The 22,729-nt window shown below is 46.4% G+C and overlaps 1 long non-coding RNA gene across 1 annotated transcript; it reads left to right on the top strand.

Annotated features, from left to right (window-relative positions):
- Positions 1-6,509: 6,509 nt before the first annotated feature.
- Positions 6,510-17,030, top strand: LOC139439642 (uncharacterized). The gene is made up of 2 exons (XR_011649594.1): positions 6,510-6,902; positions 14,530-17,030. It is a non-coding gene; the product is annotated as an uncharacterized lncRNA (long non-coding RNA).
- The last annotated feature ends 5,699 nt before the right edge of the window (positions 17,031-22,729 follow it).

Genomic DNA, 22,729 nt, shown 5'->3' with positions numbered 1-22,729 from the left:
TGTCCCTCTGATCTTGCATATTCTCCGGTATTTCCTCTGCAGTTACCATGAGGCTTAAATTTAGCCCCTGAATCCAAAATACTCTTAACTTCAATAGCAAACACAAATTATGTTCATCTTCCCCTCCAGCACCTTCCCTTTATGTAGTTCTTGTAACACATTACGGATGAACATTATGAGACCACAACCACTGATCTCTCATTCCATTTCACGGATTTGCCTTTTAGATCCTGCAGGAAGTAAAAAGGGGAATTACAAACAAATAAAACACAGTGGTTTGGCATATATAATTACCCACGTCGTTAGACGTCCCCAAGATCTTTATTTCTTCAGGAGGGTTCTAACTGTTGTCTGCTGTCCTTTGCTTTCAGCCTGCAGAACTCTCTTTGTCATCTCCTGGATGGAGAAAATGTTTTAAAGAACCTTGTTTTAGGTCTCTCAGTTCATTTTTTGTGACCATGCCGACTAACTGAATTCCACTATGGTTGGCGCCGCTCGGGCCTGGGCTGCGGTCGCTGTGACGTAAGCAGCGCTTGGAGACCAGCGGGGAGCTCCTGCGACCCCTCTCAGGTACTGCAGGCGTGCCCCTCGGTGTGGCGCTGGCTGCAGGCCTAGCTGCTGTGCAGCGGAGGCGGCCGCCGTCGCCCGCCCCTGCAGGGGTCGCTTTATTGAAACAGTCTTGTTCAATCAGGACCTCACCTCCTGCCAAAGTGTGAGTGCTCCAAGGAGCAGCCCTCCTGGGGTCACCTGAATCGAATGCTGCAAGAGGTAATTGGTAAATGGAATTAAGGAGATATTTGGGGGAGGCACAAGATGTGACGCAGGCCCTGGAACAATTTTCCTTAGGTTTTATGGTTGTTCACAGACAAACGGCATACATTTCCATAGGCGCCCCCTTCTCATTTGTTACGTCACCGAATGACGTTTACGAGCACGCTATTCCGTTCTCTATTTGCTTTTCTGTGGATGTGACTAAAACACGCATCATTGCACTTTCTTTCCTCACGAATACCCCTCCCCAAGAGAAGATGCAGGCAAAAAGAGACCAGGGAGACCTGGGTTCCTAATTCCAGCTCTGTCGCTTATTGACCTGAACATGTGCAGATTAGAATTCTACCTGCCTCTAAGGCATATGAAGGTTTCAGTACGGTGGGTGCTCAGCCCACTGCCCACATGCCCACGCCCTGCCACGGGGAGAGCCAGATGGAAGGCCACTGTACTTGGATGGACTGAGGAGGCCTCAGGGACTGTCGCAAGGTTAGAGAAAGAGGGGCTGCCAGATGCTTGGGAACCACAGAAGAGGCGGCTTCACCCCAGAATTCTTCTCCCAACACCCAGCTTCTGCAATGTCCTCAGGCTCTCTTTTCTCCCTCATTTTGCAAAGCCTGCAGAGCTTGTTTTTCTTTTTTTTTCAGGATGGAGATTCATTTATTGGCATTCTAATTTTAAAAGTTCTCCATGTGCAGAGATGACTTTGATCTTCAGCAGGAGTTTACGTCTTCCTATTAGCATCACATTATACAATCTCTTACAGATTAATCACAGCTATTGTTGTACTGTTTATTCTGCAGTCTGTATAATTTTACTTTCAAAATGTTATTTTAATTAAGAAGGAAGTGCATTCGGGGAAGGCATTTTCCTGACAGACGGGCTGCTCCGGCCCCACGGAGCAGGTGTCTGCCTTGAGCTGCCTCCGGTGGCCGCGTCTCAGGCGATGAGCTTGAGCCCCAGGGCCGGGGGGTGGGGGTGGGGGGGCGGAGGCAGGGGTCCTGGGGTTCTGTGACATGATGGGAGGACCGTGAATAACTAGGTGGAAGCCGAGCTATATATGTATTTTCCAAGAATTTTTCTTCTTTGCCTTTTTCAGATGAGCATGCTTTTTTGTTCCATGTGGCGTAAAGACTGAGGCTGGAGTTTGACTGAAGGCCGTGTAGACGCAGAGGTTGGGCCTGTGACCTTCAGGGTTCCTTATTCGACCTGGGCTTGAGCCTACCCTGACTGAGCCATGTACCATCTTTATGACCTTGGGCAAGTTACTTAACCTCTCTGAGCATCAGATTTCTGTTAGGGATGGTGATGGAGATGTAGGCAAGACGCTGATGTTTCTTGGCACCTTGTGAGTGCTTAGTAAGTAGATGGGCCGGGGTTTGACTCCACAGATGCCTTTGCTTTGGCTCAGATAAGGCCAGGGGGATGGGTTAGGAGCCCGCGACTGGGGGAGAAGGCGGCTTGGCTAACCTGACAGTTCTGCAGAGGGCCCACCCCGGTTTGGAAAGAGTAACCACTTCAAAACCGCAGAATCCAGAGACACATTTCAGCTTCGCCATTTACCCTTAAGTTCTGGACCCAGAGCCAGATACCAAGTTGGTTGGAGCAACGAATTCACTTTTTAAAAAAGACAAATAGTTTGTGGTGAGGGAAAAAATGCTTGCACAAGAGGCCCAGAAAGAAAAGCCCCAGTGTGTGATGGAGGCCATCGCCCTGGATGGGCGGGAAGCTGGTTTAAAGTCTGCGTTGGACGCTGCTTTGGCACAGGAGCCAGGCTCTGCTGTGTGGTGGCAGTGCCAGTAGCACACCGCCAGACCTGATGGGCATAAGGAAGGTGATGTCGCGGCCCGCTAAACCCTAGTTGGAAATGAGTCTACATCTCATCACAGAGGAAAGAGCAGCAGCTGAAGGACGCCACCCTGGCAATAGAATCTGCGAGGCAAAAGGCCCCTGACCAGAAAGCTGCAGAAATGGGGAAGGGACGAAAACAATCTAAACTGCTCTTAGAATCTTCTATTAAGTCCTATCGGGATAAACCTCAAGGAGTAACCACAAGTCTTTGGTTGCATTGGAATTTTGTCATTTCAAATCTCGAGCCCCCTGAGATCGGGGTTCTGGCTCTTTCAATCTCTGCCTCGGCCGTACCGAGGAGAGTAGCTGGCGAAATTTGTCTTCAAGGACGGTTGTTAAATTGAACTGAGGAAAATTTCTCCAAGAAATGGGCCATTGCTTGGGATCACTTAGTTATAGAGAAATCTTGGTCATCACGGGACTTAAACCCTGTTCTTTAGTAACAACTGGGATTTGTTAGGTGGGATAAAGGTACAAACTGAAGACAGAACATATGGCATTGTCATTAATGGACTTTAAAACACAGTTAATGTATGAAGTAGGCTGTTGGTCCAGGATCGATGTGCAGTGCCACAGTGTACCTGGAGCAGCTGGAGCAGCCTTTCCAAACTGCTTGCACATGTGCAGGGAAGGACAAAATTGGTTTGCGTTGGAAGGAAGGGAGGTTTACTCAGGACATCAAGTGCAGTATTTGTGGATCTTTCAACAGAGGAATGAGACACAGATCATGCCTTTTTATGGGGACATTTCTTTTCTAATGAAAGCAAAATCACTGGAACCACCCTGTCTTAGCCAACATTTTTATAGGTGTTGATATACTTTTCAGTACTTTTATGTAATGCGGATCTTCCTTTAAACTTCAGAAAGGAAAGTTAACATGATTTCCTTTTATTCTACGTATTTTCCATTTACTGTGGCCCCCTATATAATACAAGCCCTCCCTCTGGTTGCCGATGGCTCTGAGGGTTGTGATTTGGCTTCTAAGGCTGTGAATCTCATTTGCAGTATTTTTGTCTTTCAGGTTATTCTTTGCCTTCTTTCAGAAGAGGAGATTCAGGTCGAAATATCTTGTGTTGTCCCTCCCCACATTGCCAGTCCTGGGTAATTTCTTATCGCTGATTACCTTAAAAGGTGATTTGGCTTCCCTAGACCCCAGAGCAGGTCTAAGACAAGAGTCACTAAAAATGGGCATTGTCCAAGGTTTGCGAAAGTCAGAGAGGGGTTCCAATGCTAATGGTTTCAAATAACTGTTTTAAAAGGGACAACTAATAATAAAAATCTAATAAAAATTATAGCCGGGCATTTGCGAATTTAAAGTGTGACATAGCAATGCATAATACAAACGATCCTAGCTGGTGTGCTAGGATACAGTGTGCTAGGATACCAAGAGGCGTGCTGGCACTGTCTGTCTGTCTCTTTTTAGTTGCGCCCGACCCATGGGGAGCAGCTCCAAGAATGCTGTGCGAGAAGAATGGCACAGAGCTGGCAGGGCCGAGAAACACCAAACAAGAGAGAGGGTGTCACACACCACACAAAGCTGAGCAGGTTGTATTTTTTTTCATTTTGATCATTTTTCTTCTTGGATTTGGTCTTTGGATCAGGAGCAGTGGAGTCAAGATTCAAGTCATGGAAGGATCTGGAACCTTAAAGGAGAAGGCTCCAGACTCCTGCTCAGATCTGGTCCGCACAGAATGCTCCTTTCCGTTTCCTTCCCCTTTCCTCCATGCACCCTCCACGGCCCAGGCATGGTCAGGGCCTCTCCTGTGCAGGCTGCAGGGGCTGGAGAGAGAGCACTGTGCTGGGAGTCAAGACGCCTTCCCTCTGACCTCACCTGTACTCTACATGACCTTGGGCAAGGTCATTTGCCTCTCTGGGTGGTGGTTTCTTTACATGAGACAAGAAACTTGGACGGTTCCAAGGGTTTCTTGGATTTGCAAGTTGCTCAAATAAATTGATCCACCTTAAGGCAACGTCTCTAGTGGGTATTTTTATTTTGAAATAAGCTGCCTAAAAAAGGGCATTGCTTATCCAAGAGGAATGATTCTTCCATGGTGAAATTTCAGGCATTTTTTCCTGTCAAATGCGCAATGGAGTCCTTCTTTCAAACCGCATGTGTGTGGGTGCGGATGCGTGCGGTGGGGGGGGAGTGGGTTTGGAGGGCTGAGAGCTTATTCACCCTTCCAGGGGCCCACACTGAAAACCTCAGGGTCACCTTCAACTCCATTCTTTTTCACCCAGTATTCAATTTAGTGGCAAATCCTCGTGGTTCCACTGAATAGGTGAAGAATCTAATCTTTTCTCGTTATCTCCGTGTTGGCAATGATCCCGGTCTCTATCCTGGGCTGTGGCAATAACCGTGCTCTCTGCTTCCGCCTTCCCACCTTTCATTCTCTTCTGACCTCGGCTGCCGCCCCAATGAGCCTGCTACATCTCCTCTTCCCCAGACTCTCTCTGGGCACCTGCGCCGGTCACTTTGGGCTAGAGAATGCAGAGGGAACAAATGACACCAAAATCTCGGCGGCTTAGCCCAGCCAGGTGCATTCCACGCTCCCACTGCCCGTCCAGGGGAGGGCGGCAGAGACCCCTCCCCACGGCCGCTCGGGGGCCAGGTCCAAGGAGGTTCCCGTGAAGATCGGAAAGGAGGGAGAAGGTCGGCGCAAACCTAAGGATGGTGCCAGCTTAAAGGACAGTGCGTCATGTTTCTGCCTGAATGTGACCCGGTCACCACTGACCTTGGCTCAACTAGTCACATGACCACACGCAGCCCCAAGGGAGCAGGGCAGGGTGGTTGTGGCCAGAAGAAGGAAGACTGGAAGGATTTGCCCGAAGCCTGACGGCCCCCGCGGCTCCCCGTCTCCCTGCCAAGCCCTGTCATGCCCTCCAAGCCTGTGAAGTGACCTCCCAGCCCGTGTCCCTGGCGCTCATCTCCTCCCTTAACTCCCCTCCACCGCAGCCCCTTAAGACTACAGGCAGGCCCCCTCAGGGCCTTTGCCCTAGCACTTTGGTCTCTGTTAAATTCTCCTCCCGCAGATATTTGCCTAGCTCACTGCCTCACCTTAGTGTGTTCGTCCATTTATTTGTTATTTATTTTTACTGAACTTAATACCTTCCAACCTAACATATAACTGACATTTCTTTTGCGGTGGACTTTAGTTGTTGAGAGTATGGGCTCCGTATTACTTGATCTCAAATCCACAGTTGTCACTTCCTAGAGGTGCCCCTGGGGAAGTGACTTAACCTCTCTGTGCCTCAGGCTTTTTTTATTTGTAAAATGGGGATATGGTACCCAAATCACGGGATGACGGTGGAGATGAAATATGTAAAGTGCTTAGAACAGGGACGGGCAAACAGTCATAGCACTTGCTATTCTTCTTTGTTGTCTGATACTCCGCACTACGATATAAGCTCCACAGGCCTGTGATTTGTTTTTTCTTTTTATTTTTTTATTATCTTTTTTTTTAAAAGACACACAAATCACACAAAATGTTACATTAAAAAATAAAAGAGGCTCCTGTATACCACTTCCCACACCCCGCACTCATCACACATTGACAGCTTCTTTCATTAGTGTGGCACATTGCTAGCAATGGAAGAAATTATATCATTGATGTGGAGACAGTGGCCATGGGAGTTGTTGAGGACAGGAAGAGGGAAGGATGTGGGGGCATTTTCGGGACTTGGAGTTGTCCTCAATGATATTGCAGGGACTGATGCAGGACATTATATAGCCTGCCATAACCCACTGAGTGGACTGGGAGAGAGTGTAAACTGCAATGTAAACTATAATCCACGCTGTGTGGCAGTGCTCCAAAATGTACCCATCAAATGCAATGAATATACCGGTGATTTTTCTGTCCTTTTTCCACCCCGGCCCCCAGAGCAGTGCACACAACGGGCACCGTATAAATATTTGTGCGTGAATCAGCAAGCGACTGCCTGCAAGACAAGCATCTTCAGCAAGCAGGCCAGCCTCCCCTCCTCCTCCAAGGCACCCAGACCTCAGCCGGGGCGGTCTGCAGAGCGCCCCAACCAGGCTGCACACGACTTGCACACGCTCCGGGTTCAGAAGCACCTGCCTCCCCCGCGGCAGGCACTGCCCTGGGCGGAAGGACGTGTGATGTGGTGTGGCCTCATCCCGGAAGGAAGCCTCCTGCTGTGCTTTGAGTCTGATGGATCCCAGCGCGCAGATGAAAGCCGAGCCTGGCCTGTCTTGGCGAACGCTTCCTCGGCAAGTTAGCCTCGCTCGTGGCTGTGACCTGCTCCCCCTGCTGCCACCTTGCCAGGTATGTCTGCTCCTGTTGCCAGCTGGCCGCTTGCCTCGCCCTGACTGGCCTGTGTTCCGTCTCCTGGGGGCCGCCCTGAAGGCCCGGCAGCCGTCACGGGGCCGGGCACAGCGCTCAGTCAAGGCCTGTTAAAGTATGAGCCAACGGGTGAAGAAACCCGCCAAGGCAGAAGTCCAGCCACGCAAAGGCTCTCCAGCACCTTGGATGGGCTTTGGATCCCTCAGGGGTGAGGGAAACTGCAGACAGAGCTATCAGAGCCTATTTTTCCCCCCCTTGTAATTGGACAAATTAATTTAGCAGCACAAACTTGAGACGCCTTCATAAGCAGCATCTGGATTCTTGGGCTATCACGGAGCTCTCAGCTCAGCTCTCAGACCTGCACAGGTGGGCCAGCCGCCTGGGGGAACTCGGAGCCACACGGGCCATTTCCTGATCTTTCCCATCTGGGGTGCACTGGGGTTTGCTGCCGGGACCTGGCTTAGGATTACAAAGCAAAGTGTAGATACAGAGAAGAGTTCTGGCAGTGAGGACACGTGCGGGTGGTTCATGTTTTCAAGATGTATTCCATATGGCAGTCTTTGAGGGAGAGAGCGGCGAGGTAAGGCACACAGAGTATCAGGTGCTGTCACCCTCGGTTCTCTCAGCCAGCTCCGGGCGCTCTGCAAGCCTGGGGGAATCCTTTTTTCCTGTCGGCAGCTTCTCTGAACCTTCGGGCCCCGGATGTGAAAGGCGAGTGGGATAAGAGCGTTTCATGATTGACAGGAGATAAGATGGGAAGAAATGGGGTTCTTCTCTTTTTCACTGTGGACCCCTGATCTGGGAAAATGCTGGCTGACGTTTTGTCTCTTAGTTCATTCATCGCTTGCTGGGTACCTCCCAGGTCCCCAGGTACCTTTTCTGGCTCTACTTTCTCTCCCTCTCTCTTTTTTTTTTTTTTTTTTTGAGGTACCAGGGCCAGGGATTGAACTGGGGTCACGGTATGTGAGAAGCAGGTGCTTAACCCCTGAGCCACATCGGCTCCCCTGTGTTGGTTTCCTCATTCGTTTTACTTTTGTTTGTTTGTTTGCTTGTTCAGGAGGCACTGGGAATGAACCCGGGACCTCCCATGTGGGAGGCGGGCGCTCAACCCTTTGAGCCACATCTGCTCCCCCATAATGAATGTTTGATATTCCTTGGATCATCACTGCTTCCTCTCAGGAAAGGCTCTGGCGTCCCTGATTTACGTGTTTACTGGACCGAAGCCAGCGTATTGTCTTTCTGAGGATCAGTTGGGTTTTAATCTGAGGAGCAGAGCACGTGACTCCTGTGGAAAGAGCTTTATTGTGCATCGACAGTGCTTGTGGGGGAGAAGTTCTCTGGGTTTGAGCGTCAGTGCCCCTTGAAACCACATCAAATAGATAGTTACCTACTTCCTCCAGGAAAAACTGCCCCTGCCTCCTCCCCGAGGGAGACAGCAGGGGATGGTGAAATAAATTAACAAGCACTTGCAGGTCCTTTGCAATCTGTGTCCCCCTCGCCCCCAATTTTGCTTGAAAAAGAGACCCTGACGATGCAGAGGCCTAAGCTACGTTCTCTCGGCCCTTTCTGCCCAGCTTTCAGTCCAGCTTTCAGAAGTTTATGTCATGATCATGTTTGCCTAGAACTTTTCAGCTGGAAGAGAGCACCTGTTCTTAAAACTTGCCTCTAGAACCACTGGAGGTTCTGAGGTTAGGGAGAGGAAAAACAGGTGTAATATGGGGCATTTTCAGGACTTGGGAATTGTCCTGAATGACACTGCAACGACAGATACAGGGCATTGTATATCCTGCCATAACCCACAGAACTGAATGGGAGAGAGTGTAAACTACAATGTAAACTGTGAGCCATGCTTTGTGGCAATGCTCCAAAATGTGCTCATCAATTACAATGAACATACCACACTAATGAGGGATGATGCTAATGTCGGCAAATGTGGGCGGTGTGGGGAGCGGGCCATATGGGAGTCCCCTATATTTTTTATGTAACATTTGTGTGATCTAAATACCTTAAAAAAAATTTTTTTTAAAAAGCTTGCGTATGAGTTTCCAGTCTATTAGAACATTCCTAATAAGCACAACTTTAGTTCAGTACTGCTTGAATACCAACTTTTTATCAACAGTTCAAATAAGATTTCCAAATCAAATTAGAACAGTCCATAGCACAGGCTTAGTTTGGCATCTGTCATTAGGACGCCACAAGTGTGGTTTGGATCCTGCTGTAAAGTCTGTTTAACTTACCAGTGCTTCATGCTAATTGGTTCCATCAAGATGTACATGAGCTTGAACTTTGATCCGATGGAAACACATTATTGAAACAGAATTTTGTTTGTTGGCTCAGAGCGAGTTGGCTCCTGGAGTCTTTCTGCTGTCAAGTTGATGAAGGGCCATTTGTTTATGGAATTTGTTGTCTAGGGAGGAATGCAGTCTGGAGAAGTGAAAAAAAACAAAAAAAAATGTATTTTTGTTCCCACAAGGATGGACTCATATGAAAAAAAATTTCAGAAAAAAAATGTTTTTTATGCCTTTTCTCCAGATACTGCTATGTGATATTGGGATGTGTGCATGGGTAGATGTATGTGAGTTTTAAGAATATTATGAGACCCCACTTTACAAAAAGCCAATAGGCCACAACCCAACTTAGAGAACAAATTAGATTTCTCACACCAAAGATGTATTTTGCAGTGTTCTGTTAAGTGCCCAAAATTTGGGGAAAAATAGCCAGTCATCCCAAATTCAGTTGTATGTGGTATTTCAAGAATGGATGCACACTGTAAAGTGAGACACACCTGTAAATCATATTATTAGAAAGCATTCTTGTAGGATAAACCAAGCTATTTTGCACTGTGTTCTAGAGCTCAAGATACGTAAGGTATGCATTTTCAAATGCTCGCTTTTAACTTAGGATTTGGGATCTGCATTCCAAGGAGTAATTGTGACTTTAAGTGTGCAAGGTCATTGAGACAAGCCTGCCTCTTTTATTGGCCCTCGTTTATTTGTTTACTTGCTGTCTCCCTCTTTTCTCGTTCCTAAGGGCTTTATTTCTGACATTTAGCCAAGCCCCAACCCAGGATCTGCTAAGCCAGAGGTTCTTAATATTTTTTTGTTCCACGGATCCCTTTGCCTGTCAGGTGAAAACCACAGACCCCTTGATAAGTCCACACTATGCTGTGTATTATTTAATAAATAGACCACACCTGCACTAACATGTCCCCATAAGAATAATGTTTTTTTAAAAATTTCAATTCAAGCTTATGGACGTCTTCCTAAGAACCCTATGTTCAGTGAGATGCACTGAGATTTTGCTGGGAGATAGTTGAGGGACAGAAGGACATACCTCCAGCTAGGCTGGCCTCCCAACTTGAACCTGAAGCAATAGAAGCTAGAGTTGCTGTCACCACTTTTGTTTCAATAGGGAAAGAGCTTTAATGGGAACCCGAGCCTTCAGAGAGTAAAGAACTGAGAGCATGGGAGAGAGAAGCAGGGTGCTAATGGCAGCTCTGAACCCCTGGAGCTAGCTGCTCCTCAAGCCAGACCTGCCTCTGGACTGGTAGGTTATATGGGCTGATGAATTAACATTTTGCTTTAGACTAATTTAGGCTGGGCTCTTTGTCACTTATAGCCGAACCTTAACTGATAGAGAAATATATCTTAGAGACTGACATGCTAGAGCCCCACCAATTATTTCCATTTGCTTCAGGATAGAGGCTATTTCGTCCTCCTCCACCCTGGTTTTGATTCCTTACTAGGTGGGTACAGGTGCGCCTCATATTGGAACACTCTGAATCCGAATTTTAAGTCCTTAGTTGTTTTGTATACCTGCTCTGTGGCTGGAAGGTGACCGATTACTATAATAAGAAAGGCAAAGAAAAGATATAGACGGAGGCCTGTTTTCGTTTTTCTCCAGGTTTTTCTACAATGGGATTCCCACAATAGCTCTTCATGCATTTCAAGTTTATTTTGAGCCATAAAAGGTTCCATAGACTCAATCTCATAAAGGTTACCATTACCTGCTGTTTTTCAGACTGTCTGGAATTTTAAAATCTGGGCAACCAGAGAGCAGTCTGATTATTTAGAATGCGGCAGTGGCCGGCCATATTTTTGGCCAAATTATTCCAACTTGCAGGGTTTTTTTTTGTATATATAAGTCCATGGTTAAAGCTGAGGCAGCCGCTTGGGTGGCTCTTCCGCCTGAAGTACTGGAGTCTCTGGCAGGCATTTGAGGTCTTGTTTCCAGTGGGTGGGGAGCCTGGGAGGCCACCAGTCTTGGACTTGGGGTAAGCATTAAGAAAACAAACAGTGAGCCTAAGTTAAACCGTGGGCTGTAGCACAATTATTAAAGAAAAATAAAACATGGCAGATGGTGAAAAGATTGGGTTTTTAAATCAGACAGATCTGAGTTCGAATCCAGACTCCTCTGTGGAAACTTGGACAAGTCACTTTACCTCCTTTTTTATTTTTTTTTATTTATTTTTATTTTTTATTTTTTAAAGATTTATTTATTTATTTAATTCCCCCCCTCCCTTGGTTGTCTGTTCTTGGTGTCTATTTGCTGCGTCTTGTTTCTTTGTCCGCTTCTGTTGTCGTCAGCGGCACGGGAAGTGTGGGCGGCGCCATTCCTGGGCAGGCTGCACTTTCTTTTCACGCTGGGCGGCTCTCCTCACGGGCACACTCCTTGCGCGTGGGGCTCCCCCACGCGGGGGACACCCTTGCGTGGCATGGCACTCCTTGCGCGCATCGGCACTGCGCATGGCCAGCTCCACATGGGTCAAGGAGGCACGGGGTTTGAACCGCGGACCTCCCATATGGTAGACGGACGCCCTAACCACTGGGCCAAAGCCCGTTTTCCTACTTTACCTCCTTGAGTCTCAAGTTTCTTAAGCTGTAAATTGGAAATAATACTAGTACTTACCTCTTAAGGCTGTCATGAGGATTTTATAGTCCTGGAAACAGTGCCTGACAGATAAACATTCAGTAACTAGTGTCTTCTCTCCCTCTACCATAATACATTGGAATCAGGAGCTCCTAGTTCAAGCCCTGACTGTTCTCAGTCACTATGAGATTGAGCCACGCTGTCTTTTTTTCCTCCTTGTGGTAGCAGAAACAGTATCATTATTGCCATTTTATAGCTGAGGAAAATAAGTAGTAAATAAAATTGGAAATTGAATCCAGCTTGAAAAATGAGACAAATTCTATCCACCCACCCACCCATCCACCCATCCATCCATCCACCCATCCACCCATCCACCCATCCACCTACCCACCCACCCATCCATCCATCCATCCACCCATCCACCCACCCACCAATTCATCCACCCGTCCATCCATCCATCCACCCATCCACCCACCCACCAATTCATCCACCCGTCCATCCATCCATCCACCCATCCACCCACCCACCAATTCATCCGCCCGTCCATCCATCCATCCATCCACCCATCCACCCACCCACCAATCCATCCACCCATCCATCCATCCATCCACCCATCCATCCATCCATCCATCCATCCATCCATCCATCCATCCATCCACCCACCCACCCATCCATCCATCCATCCATCCATCCATCCATCCATCCACCCATCCACCCACCCACCAATTCATCCACCCGTCCATCCACCCATCCACCCATCCATCCATCCATCCACCCGTCCATCCATCCATCCATCCACCCATCCACCCACCCACCAATTCATCAACCCGTCCATCTACCCACCCATCCACCCACCCACCCATCCATCCATCCATCCATCCATCCATCCATCCATCCATCCATCCATTCATCCATCCATCCACCCATCCACCCATATCTTTATTCAGCAGATATTCATTGAACTATCTACTCTACCAAAATGGGTGCTCAGGATACAATGACCAGAACAATTGTCTACTCTCACAGATCCTAATTATCTACAGAGTCAAGTCATTTCCTTTTTACATCACAGGGTAATTATGAAGTCCAAAGAAGAGAAGGATTATGCAAGTGCTTTGTCAAGTATAAAGCATAGTCAATTGTAAAACGTTATTATTCTCCTCTGTTCAAATATATTGATTGCATTGCCCTTACAATAATCTCTTCCCTAATGCTGATTTGAAATTGAGAAAATATCTAATATAGTTAAAGGAAGGTAGACAGTTTCAGAATCATAGTTGAAGCCCCTGAACTCTAGAGGAAAACAGCAGGGCCTGAGCCCAGATGTGGCCCCAGGTGAGTTATAAAGAGGTTCCTGCCTCTAAATCCTTGTCCTGAGGAGGTGCTCCAGGCTGCGCTTCTCCAGGGGCCCACCCTCTGTCTTGGTCTGGTGGCAGCCCCACTGGCCCAGATGTAGTTCTTACCTTGCAGTCTGGCTGTTGGGTGGATGCTTTTCTTTGAACTGGCTCTGGACTGGTCCCTATCGCTCAGATTTCTTTAGCTCCACTCCCATACCCAGTGCCAAACCAGGTCTTTTCACCTCTGAAGTGACTTAAACATTAGGGAAGAAACCCAATGATGGGAAAGTTGCTTTGTAGAAAGTGCCTTGGCCGTGGCCACTCATTTCACTGGCATCCGCCTGAGTGCCGCGGGGAGGCCTGTCCGTGGATGCAGGCCTAGACCTTAGCACACCATCTTACGTGGCCGCTCGTGGACACTGGGCTTCCAGGGAGCATCGAGAGATGATGGGCACTTGGGGGGACATTGGAATTGTCCTGCATGACATGGCAATGGCAGATACAGGCCATTGTATGTTTTGTCAAAATCTATAAAATCGTGCAGTGCAAAGTAGTATATACCATAGTGTAAATTCTAGACTAACCTCTAGCTGATCTGGAGACACCCTGTGGTCATTTTGGTCTTGCTATCGAGCTCGTGGCCTATAAGGAATCTGAGGAGAACCACTAGACCTGCCGGGTTTTCTGTTTCTGAGCAATGGAATCCCTCCAGACTCCTCACGGCCCCCTCAAAGAGGACTGACTGTGTGCCTTCCACCTTCTAGCCCGCCTTGCAGCAGGAGCCAAGCCACCACCTAAAGTGAAGGGGCACGGCACATTTGCCAAATCTCGCTTTCCCCTTCAGGCAGTGGACACAGACCCTCAGGCCTGTGCCCTGCCTGTGTCCTTGGGCTCGAGCTCTCTGAACTTGGTGCTCCCCAGAAGGGAGAGTGCCCGGCCACTCTTGGCAGGGCCACGGCTGGGCCCTTTGTGGACCAACTGTGGTTGTGCCATCCAGCATGTCACACACTCGTTGTTGCCTGCAGAACATAGCAGCTCCATCCCACCTTCAGGCCAGCCTGAGGGTCTCTTCCGAGTTGGTTAAAATCTCATTATCCCAGGCCCCCATGTGTGGTACAACTCCCAGCGTTCCACAAACGTTCTCAACTGGAACCTGTGCATGCCTTCCAATCTATGGCTGGGAAAAAAGAAAAATGAACGTTCCCAGTATTTTTCCCATTCCTATTCCCTTTTCTACCAAGAAGACCTTAAATGAAAGGGGGGTTGGGGGGAAGGAGCTTCATACCAGAGGCAAGTTTGCAGTGAGAATCTCTGTGTCTATTTTCGTCCAGTACCATCTGGACACAAATCAAGAATCTAATTTTTCCCACTACTTTCTCTTTTTTTTCCCCTTTGTACTTTAGCTGACTCTGAGTGCACAGAGCCTGAAACCAAGTCTGGACCACAGAATTCCTTTAAAACATAAAGAATAAACAGAAGGAAAGTGTCACTGAGTTCCATGGATTAATCCCCCTACCTCCAGTGACTGCGGTGGCCGGGGTCCACGAGCCCCTCCTTTGAGGACCTTCTGGATGCCCCAGAAGGTATGGGGAGGGGCTGAGTGTGATGGCAGTGGCTGGCCCCCTCCAGGGTGCCGCCTGGCCCCTCATGCTGTGACTGGACTCTGGTGTGAGCCCAAGGATGGGGGATCTAAGGTCCGGCCACATGAGAGTTATCAGCCAACCTTCACCAAAGGCCAGGAACCTGCCAACTGGACAAACTCAGCCTGCTTGCTTGCCGCAGACAGTGGACCCTGGAAACCTTCTCAGCTTAGAGCATTCCCAAAGTGACAGGACCCTTGAGGCAAGACCGAAAAACCCCCAGCTCCTCCCCTGTCCTCCTGGACTGGTTCCCCTTCTCCCTGACGGCCGGTGCCCTGGCCAGCCAGGCACCTGAGTGTGCAGTGCAGTGGGGTTTCACACCAGGGTGGAGGAGCAGATTTCCTTCAAGGTCATTGGTGCCAGAGGGCTTTGACTTGAAAATAAGGTACCTGAGAGTCTAGGCTGAATCTTCTCTATAAAAATGAACCTAGGGGAGCGGAGGTGGCTCAAGCAGTTGAGCTCCAGCTTCCCACATGGGAGGTCCCAAGTTCAGGTCCTGGTACCTCCTAAAAAAGGCAAATAAACAAGGAAAACTAACTCAGGGGAGTGGATGTGGCTCAGTGGTTGAGCGCCAGCTTCCCACATGTGAGCTCCAGGGTTCAGTCCCCAGCCCCGGGACCTGAGAAAAAATAAAAGCACCTATGGTTTTGGTTTTTGTGTTTTAAGGGGAAAGCTGCCATGAAAAAGGTAAGGGCTCCCCTTACTGGATGTCTGGGTCTTCTTTGTATACCTGCTGGGGTGGGAGAGTCTGCTCGTGGCGACCCCGGCCCATGACTTGCTCGGCCCTCTGGGGCTGTCTTGGGCAGGACGCCTGCTTCTGTCAGAGTGAAGAATATGAGGGAGCTCCTCATCTCATGGAGCCTCTAGGAGAAAGTCAAGAGCCAGCTGGACTCCTGGTGGGCTTCTGCCTGCCAGCAGGACAGATGTATCGAGTCAGGTTTATGAGAGAAGTTTTCCCATACCGCTGTGTCCAAACTTCTGTCCATCTGGCTATAACCTCTGCAGTTAGATGGATGAAAACCAGATCACTCAGCCTTGGACCAGAGCTGCACAGATAAGAACCCAAAGAAGAAACGAGTGGAGTGCCATTAGTTGCTGTTTCTTCTTGAGTAGAAAAGCCAGGGACTGAAGGAACTGGAAGGGTGTGGCTGCTGAGTGGGGCTCTAGGTGATGAGACAGCAGTGAACCTGGGACACGCTTGCTCTTGGGAGCTTTACCAGAGTGTCCCACAGCTTACTGGGCCTGAGGCCTTCTGGATATAGCAATGACCATAAAAAGAAAGCAGACAGAGTCCCGTACAGAAGAAGTGACCTCTCCTCTGAATTCCATGCTTGGAAAAATACTTATTTAAAGGAAGGCAAAAAATCCACACACATCTTTCAGAAGACTAGGCCTGAGAGCATGGCTGAACGTGCCTGCGTGGTGGGTTCTGCTAGCGAACACTTGGCTGCCTCTTCTGAGGGTACCGGACCTGAGAGAATGTGACTCCAAGGTCATGGGTGTGGCGACATCCCTGATAAGTGGTGGGATAACTTTAGTAAACCTGTACAGATCATACTGAAAAATGATCTGACTTCTTTCAAAAGCTGGTTGTTGAGTTCTGGGAGTTACTCATCTAGACTAGAGGTAGCCTGGTTGGGTTCATTGGAATCATCTAAAGTGGCCGTAAGGCCAACTGCACTTTCCACCCCCAATGGCAGGAGAGGGGAACAGGAGATGATGTGTTCCAGGACATTTGTCAGCAGAGAGGGGTACTTGAAAATTCAAGAAAGAATCAGGTCAGGGGAATTTAAGAGAATGGATTGTAGAGGCTTCTGTAATGGAAAGTAGTATTGATGTGATATTTAAACCCTGGGATTTTATATATTGGCTGATATAAATGGTGCTAAACCTGAGTAAATTCGTAGATAAGAATTTTAAGAGATTAGATACATCCTTTGTTTTTTTAAATTTTTCTTGTTCCAGTTGTTAGTTCTTCAATTTATGTTTTAAAGACAGTTATCAGATTTCTGATTAATTAGCATGAAAGTAACAAAGGCTCTACACCAATGCTAAGGGTCAATAATAGGGGGTATATGAGGTAAGGGCTTTTTCTTTTTTGTTTGTGTTTTATGTTTGGAACAATGAAAGTGTTCTAAAATTGTTTGTGGTGATGAAAGCACAGCTCTGTGATTATACTGAGAGCCATTGATTGTGCACTTTGGATGGATTGTATGGCATGTGACTTTTTATTAAACTGCTTTAATAAAAATTTTAAAAAATCATTTCAAGCTTATAAAAAGCTGTGGAAATAGTGCAGAGAATTCTTGTGTACTTTTCATTCCACTTCCCCTTATGCTAGCATCTTACAGAACAGTAATACATTGATAAAAACTGAGCAATAAACATTGATTCACTACTATCCACCCAAACTACAAACTTCATTCCTCTGATGTCCTACTTCTCATTCAGGATCCAATCGAGACTCCAACATGGCATTTCGTTATCATGACTCCTCCATCTCTTCCAAAGTAGTACCATTCCTCTATCTTTCCTTGTCTTTCACCACTCCACCATACAGTGTTTAACTTTTTTGAGAAAATTGTAGATTTACAGGCAGTTGTAAAATAATACAGAGATCCCTTATCCCCTTTACCGAGTTTCTCCCAGTGGTAACAACTTGTGTAACTACAGCACAATATCACAACCAGGAACTTCACATGGGACCTTGTTCAGCTGAAGCCAGTTTTACAGGCACTCATTTGTGTGGGTATGTGTGTGTGATTAGTTCTATGGAATTTTTCACATATGTAGACTCGTGTGATCATCATAACATTCAAGATACAAACAGATTCATCACAAAGATCCCTGGTGCTGCCCGTGTATAGGAAGAGCCACTTTCTTTCCCTGTTCCTCTCTCTTACCCAGAGCAGGTATGAATTTGTTCTCCATTCCTATAGCCTGTCATATCAAGAATATCATTCACATAGAACATGGAGTATGCAAACTTTGGTGATCGACTTTTTTCTTCAGCATAATTCCCTTGAGATCCATGGATGATGCTGCATGTCAATAGTTTTTCCTCTCGCTCAGGAGGGTTCCATGGTCTAGATGGGCCACAGTTGGTCTAAGCAGTTACTGGTCGAAGGTCAGTTGAACAACTTCAACTCTTTTGAAGAGTACTGGCCAGATTTTTGTAGGACATCTCTCAACTTGAGTTAGTCTGCTGTTTTTCCACCATTAGATTGTGGTAATGCATTTTTTGGCAAGAATACCACATTTTTGGGCAAGAATACCTGTTCTAAGGGCATCTTACTGAGGAGAACATGATGTCAGTTTATGATGGCTGCTATTACCCTTGGTCAGTTGGCCAAGAGGTTTCTGCCAGGTTTTGCTCCTGTGAGGTTATTCTTTTTCCCTTTGTAGTTAATAACTACCTTCAGCGAGCTAGCGTTCCTCAATAGAACTTTGCTAAGTACTGAAGGTGTGTTCCTGGATTTCTTAGTTTATGTTGACCCCGAGCTGTCTGTGTCTAAACCACTGTGCCACTTTGACCATCAAGAGCAGAGCCAGGGCTTGTCGTGAGGTGACAGTGATTAGAGGAGGTGTTATCCACAGAGGAAAGTAGATGTGCCTCTTAGAACGTATCTTTAAATAGCAAACCTCGATAGGCACAGCCCCACTAGAAATTTGGCGCTGTGCGGAGGCCATCCTTTTCAGTTTTTCCTTCTAGCAGGGCTGGGCAGCAGCTTACAAAGCAGAAAATGTGTCCATTTGGAAGTGAATGTGACCGAAAGCGTGCAGTGGTGGCTCTGCACCAGACTCCTGAGGGGAGCAGTGATGTCTCCAGGCACCTCCCTAGCCTGGGACTCGGGGGCCCCTCCTTGACTCCCAAGGTCATGGAGGAGGAGGAGGAGGTGTCCCTCCTCTACCTGACACCATTCTCTTCTCCCCCTGTGCTGGGTACCATCCCCTGTCACCGGAACTTGACATCATCATATGTGTCATCTTTGTAATAATCAATGATCCCATCACAGCTGGAACCATCAACAGGTAAACATGTTCAAGTCTGTCCAGTCTGCAAGGTCACAATAAATATAAAAGACAAACAAACACATGCCCTGAAGATCCACGGCCTCCAAAACAACAGTGACATTGCATTTCCCTTCCAAGTGGCTGGCTCCATGGCCATGTAACTCAGCTCCGACCAAAGGCATGAGTGGGAAAGGTGCTCCACCAGACCAGGGAGTTGTGCCCTGCTCTCTGGGCATGTAGGGCTCTCTTCACACCTCATGAAGGGCTGATGAGGGAGCCAAATGTTTTTACCTGCATGTGGGAAGGAAGCTCCATCAAGATGGCAAAAACACTTCATCATTATGAGGGATTTCTTATACAATATTTTAATCATTTCCCAGTGAGGGAAGGTGGAGTGAAAATTGTTTTGAGTATGTGCTAGTTTAGAGTGTCAGTAAATTAGAGACAATCTCAGAATGCTCAGTACATTTGACCATATGAAGTTGTAGTTATTGATTATAAATGTGTTGAATTAGATAAAGCCATGAAGCCAGTGCTGAGGAAGCCTCTGATTCTGATGTAACAGCCGTGGTGGAGCTGATCCCCTGAGGAAAAGGTCTGTTTTTCATGAATGGAGCTTATAAGGAGAACTAGAAGTTTCCTGAGCCCTGGCCACAGCCTGGGGTTATGCAGTTGGGGCTCTATCCATCCTATTTGGGTGAGGCACCAAGGCCAATCCCGTTCCTTCTGTTCTCTCGGGACAGGATCCTTGGCAGGGACCCACGTGACCTGAACTTTAGGCCATGGGGATCTGTTAACACCACATTTGTCACTTACCATACCCATCCCTAAGGGAAGAGTGTCTGGACAATGACAATAGCCTATATAGACCAGGACTCGGCAGTTAGCACTATTTCCTTCTTTTCCTACTGACCCAAGAAAGAGATCCCTTTTCCTTTTCATTAATGTTGTGATTTAAAGAAGTCCTAATTTGGTCAGATTGTGCCGTGGGTAAGGAAGGCCAAGAAGATGCTGTTTTTCATTTCCTTGTATAATTTAGGAGCCATGTTCAAATGTAATATTTCTTCGGCTCTGAGTGACAAAATCTGCAAAAGGCCAACAGTGGCTTCTGCTCCAGTTTTTGAAAATGGTACCTCAGTCATTAGACATTGCTTGTGCTCGACTGTTTCTGCCAGTTAAGGAGCCTTTGTCGTGTGTCTTCATTCGATACAAGATTTTATGCTATTTCCACAATTGTAATCTGAAAACTCTAACTGTTTTTGTATTTTGCCTATATTATCCTCTTTTGATCTCTCAACTTGGCTGTATACTTTAGCAATATCTGTGTTTAAATCTTTTCGTGCTGCTGCTTGACTTACCAATACTGTCCTCCTTGCTTCCCGGAGATTACTCTGAAGGATTTATTATTGAAACTTCTTGCTATTTTTAATTAATACTATTTAATTTAGATGCTTGCCTTTTCCAGCTATGCTACATACTCTATTTGCTTCCTAAGTTTAGTGTGATTTTTCCTTATTCTCACAGCATGCCTGAGATATACATTCCATCATAAATGGAAAAGATATTCTGTTTTGCTTCTTTCTTTGCCCAACATGTGCAGATGTGAAGAAATGCCATACAACTTCATAGATAATGATATCATTACTGTATTAAAAGTGAAATATAAAAACTGAGGATATAATTTCGTTCTAGTCTCCATTTCTCACAGTCAACTCTTGAGTTTCTTAGATAGGCTATTGAACATGGGCTTTGGATACTGATGTGGGTCTAATTCCTGACTGCACTGCTAGCTCTGTGGGTCTTTTAATCTCTCTGTGTTAGTCAGGATAGGCCAGGTTAAGCTGCAGTAACAAACTAATCTCAAAATCTCAGGGGTTTAAAACAAGAACAGTTTATATTTTGCTCACTCAAAATCTGATACAGGTCTGGGCAACTCTCCCGCGCAGCTGTTCTCCTTCTGATGGCTCAGCATTTACCCACTTGTTTCCATGATCACCATGGCAAAAGAAAGACTGACAGAGAGCTAAGCAGCAGTGAAATGTTCCTATCCAGAAGTAGCACATGCCACTTGAGCTCACAGTTCATTAGCCAAAATTCATGTGGCCCCACTTAATATCAAGGAGCCGAGAACTACTCCCATGCTCCCAGAAGGAGAGCAGGGCTGCATATTGGTGAACAATACTAATGCCACATTCTCTGACCTTCCTTTTCGTCATCAAGTTCTACCATAAGGTTTTGTTGTGACAAGTCAATAAGATAATGTACTAAAATTGTACAGGATTCAAACTGCAAACATGCAAATAATTGTTAGCTTTTAATCTGTATGTTATTAAAATATAATAGTATGCACATCATTGCACTGTATTTTGCATGAAAGGAGAGTTAAAAGGTATAACATCAAGAGGTCTGCACAGTATTTCTAGTAAAAGCACCATCATCTGCTGCAATTTGAGGTCCACTGAGTAGGGAATATAATTCTCTGCTTCATCCACAGAGAGAAAAGTGAGAGCAACAACTCTAGATAGCTCTTGCTACTACAAGTCATGAGTAATTTAGTCTTTTTTTTCATAAATTCTGATTTTCCAAATTTTCTACCAAGAGCACATATAATATATAGCTTAGCATATGTGAGGCACCCATTTTAATCTTTACAATACATTTTTATTTAGATATATTAATATCTCCATTTCGCAGTTAAGGAAACTAGAGTACAAAGAGGTTAAGTAACTTGCCCAAATAATGGCAGAGTCAGGATTTTGACATAAATTAGAAAATAGTAAATACTATTTTCATTCGTTCAACAACACATTCATCAGTAAGGAGATGATGCCAATCAACAAATTAAGTGCATATTATGTGCCAGGCATATACTAGGCCTGTGGGGGTACCAACATGAGAACTGCGCAGCATTGATGTCCCTGCCATCTCATTTGGGAGGTAAGCCACATACACAAAAAGAAAATTTATTCTACAAGTCAGTAAAACTGGACCAATTATTCAAGAGCAGGGACATGGGCTTTTTCTTACACTGGGCCTGGCATAGTATAATAGCTGCTTGAAATTTATTTGCTGAATGACTAACTGAATAAATAGAATTTCAGGGCCTCCAACTTAACTGATGAGAAGATGAAAGTCCAAAGAGGTGACTTGGCTTGACAGCATCAAATAGCTATTTAGTGGGTGAACTAGGACTGACTTTTAGTTTCCTGTTTCCTTCCTCAATGAATTCATCAACTTCTCTAGAGGAGAGCCTAGTTTTGAGATGGAGCCATCTAAACAGGCTCCTGCTTTGCTAGGTCAGACTTGCTGGTATCACCCCAATTCCTCCTGCATCACAACAGCCCTGAAAGGTCTTGTCAAGGTCACTTATGACCTCCAAGTGGCTTTATCCTGTGGGTACCTCCCTGTCTTCACGTTACTGGACTGTTCGGCAGCATTCAACACAGTTTACTACTTTCTCCTTCTTGAAATTCCTTTTTCCTTATGCTACCATGACAGCACAATGACCTGTTTTCCTCTTACCTTATTGGTCACTCTCTTGGGTTTCCTTTGCTGGCTTCTCTTTCTCTAGCCGACCACTAATTCTAGGTAATTCCAGCCAGTCCCATGGTTTACCTGCCATCTTTATGCAAATTACGTCTCCATCCTCACTCTTTCCCCCGAGTTCCAGATTCATATATCCAAATGCTTATACCTACACCTTCACTTGGATGCCTAGGATGACCTCAGATTTATTCTCAAGGCCCCAATCTATTCTCCCTCCATGCTTCAACCTCTCAGTAAGTAGCTTCATAGTCTTCCTTGTTGGTTGAGATAATAACCTGGGATTCATATGTGAGTGCGTTCTTCCCTTAACTGTTGCATCCAATCTATTAATAATCCTATCTTCTGCCTCTAAAATATGTTCCCAAATCTATCTACTTCCTTTCATCCTAATTCATCATTGGAC

Source organism: Dasypus novemcinctus, chromosome 9 (assembly GCF_030445035.2).
Source record: "Dasypus novemcinctus isolate mDasNov1 chromosome 9, mDasNov1.1.hap2, whole genome shotgun sequence".
NCBI lineage: Eukaryota > Metazoa > Chordata > Mammalia > Cingulata > Dasypodidae > Dasypus > Dasypus novemcinctus.
This window is presented reverse-complemented; position numbering and strand designations above follow the sequence as displayed.